At 35.6% G+C, this 2,468-nt stretch overlaps 1 protein-coding gene across 1 annotated transcript in view; it reads right to left on the reverse strand.

Annotated features, from left to right (window-relative positions):
• The window catches only part of RPS6KA6 (ribosomal protein S6 kinase A6), a 174,127-nt gene that overhangs the window by 121,829 nt on the left and 49,830 nt on the right, over positions 1–2,468 (reverse strand). The window lies entirely within an intron of this gene.

Consider the following 2,468-nt stretch of genomic DNA (forward strand, 5'->3'; position numbering starts at 1 on the left):
CAAAGGATATCCCATCAGACTAATAGCAGACCTCTCATCAGAAACAATGCGAGCAAGGAAAGAATGGGAAAATATATTCAAAGTGTTAAGGGAAAAGCAATTTCAACCGAGAATACTGTACCCATAACCCTGGGGCTACTTTCTAACCTGTACTCCCTTGCCCCAGAATGCATATACCCTATAGGAAATTTAAAGAAGAAAAGAAATGAAGGATCACCAGATGATGTAATGGTTACATCACTAGACTCTCACATAGTCTACCGCAGTAGAGTCCCAGACCTGGTGGCTTAAAACTGAGCGTAGGCACATATGTGTGCATGCCCCAAATCCTGAGACGACAATGGAGGAAAACAGATCGCAGTGTGGCTATACCCCCTGGGGTGTGATTTCTCGTTTTCTGTCTCTCCACCAAATACATGCACTCTATAACAAAAATCTCTCTTAAAAAACTAATAGAGTATTGCACTAGGACACATTTTAACATACTTGAGTTGAACAATATTGTCAAATTTTTGTAATAAGAGTATGATTTGGCTGAATAAATAGATAGCAGGACTGGCCTTCGAGATGGAGGTGATAGCTAAAGGGCATAATGATCCTTTTTGTGCTGATGAAAAAGTTGTAAAACTGACTATGTGGATACTTGTACATATTTTTTAATATAACTAAATGGGTATATTCTCAAAAGGTACATTCTAAATAGGTGAATTAATATTTTAATAATTTTAAAGTTTCTTTGATGAGTGAAAGAGATATAGGGAGGGAGAGAGAGACACAGATCCCTCAACAGAGACAAGTCGAGCAGGTGGCATGGAGATTAAGGTGCTGGACTCCCATATGACCAACTGCGATTTGAGTGTATACATGGAGGCTTGAAAATCACACTGGGGGCATGTGCATGCATGCCCAAAATCGCAGAAGGAGAACGGCAGAGAAGGTTGTGGCATCCTCGAAGGTTGTGGCATGGCCATCTCCCATGGAGATGATGCCACAATCCACCCCTAGCCCTGTCAGTGCCAGATCATGGGCCTGTGTGTAACCATCATGTGCAAGGAGATCTCCAGGTGAACAGAGAACATTCTTATATGGGATTGCCTCACAGAGCACTGCCTTTTACCAGTGTACTACCACATGGCCCCAACAAAACTATCTTTCAAAAGATAAATAATGACTGAAAAATTCCCAAATTTGGAGAATGAATCAAATTTATAGTTTCAACTCAAAAAAGATAAAATTAAAGAAAGCCACTCAAGACATATCATAATTAAACTACTCTAAGCTGAAATAAAAAAATAAAAAATTTCTTGAAAGGACTGAGAGAAAAACAACACATTATATAAATGGGAACATAAAATTGAATGACACAGATTTCTCATGAGAAAGCATAGAGGCCAGAAAACAGTTAAAGAACATCCACCAGAAATCAATAGGTATTTATATTCACATAGAAATCCATACATGAATGTTTAAAACAGCTTTATTCATAATTGTTACAAATTGGAAAGAATCCAGATATCCTTCAACTGGTGAGTGAGTAAATTACAGAATACTACTCATTAATTTGAAGGTGTGAACTACTGATACTTACAATAATATGGATAAATCTTTAAAAAACATTTTACTAACTGAAAGAAGTTAAACCCAAAAGGCTAAGTATTATGAATCCATATATATGACATACTTAAAAAGGCAAAACTACAGGGAATAATTCACATTTTTTATTTCCAGGCACTGGGGGTAAAAGAAAGCTATTCAGCAAGAAAAAAATAATATATTGGGTTGTCTAGAAATTCTTGACACATTTTTGCATAGAAAAATATATCCTGACCATCTAATAAGCATAATAGATTCAACAATATTCAGGAATCTCAAATTATTATCAATGAAAGAGGCTATGTACAAATAGCTACATAAAATATGATACCATTTATATGACATTCTAGAAACAGTAAATCTATAAGGGATGAAGAAGACATTAGTGAGTGCCAGACGTTAGGGCTAGAGGAAGGGCTGACTACAAAGAGGAACCACATGAGAACTGTGAAAGGGTGATGAATCATTCTTTAACTTGATTGTAGTGGTAGCTAACACAACTCTATGTATTTGTCTAACCTCAGAAACATACATGAAAAAAAGTGAATTTCACTATATGAAATATGTTAAATCAACTAATTAAAAATAAATTATTCAGTAGTATTTATTCAATTAGTAAGTTTCATCTAAAAGAAAATCAAATAAAGTCTATATCTATTTTCCTAATGGAGCCATCTCTCCTTATCTTACTTGATCTCTCTGCAGTACGCCACAGGGGCCATTCTACTATTTGAGTCTTTGGCTACTATGATACCACAATCTTATTTTCTTGTACTTTTATTTCTTTGACTGTTCTTTTTTAGTATCAATGAAGCACTGTAACTCTTTTGGAAATGAACTAGGGTCACTTTCTCATCTCCTCCACGTTCTTTCCC

This window comes from Tupaia chinensis, unplaced genomic scaffold (genome assembly GCF_000334495.1).
Source record: "Tupaia chinensis unplaced genomic scaffold, TupChi_1.0 Scaffold146525_1, whole genome shotgun sequence".
Classification (NCBI taxonomy): Eukaryota; Metazoa; Chordata; class Mammalia; order Scandentia; family Tupaiidae; genus Tupaia; species Tupaia belangeri.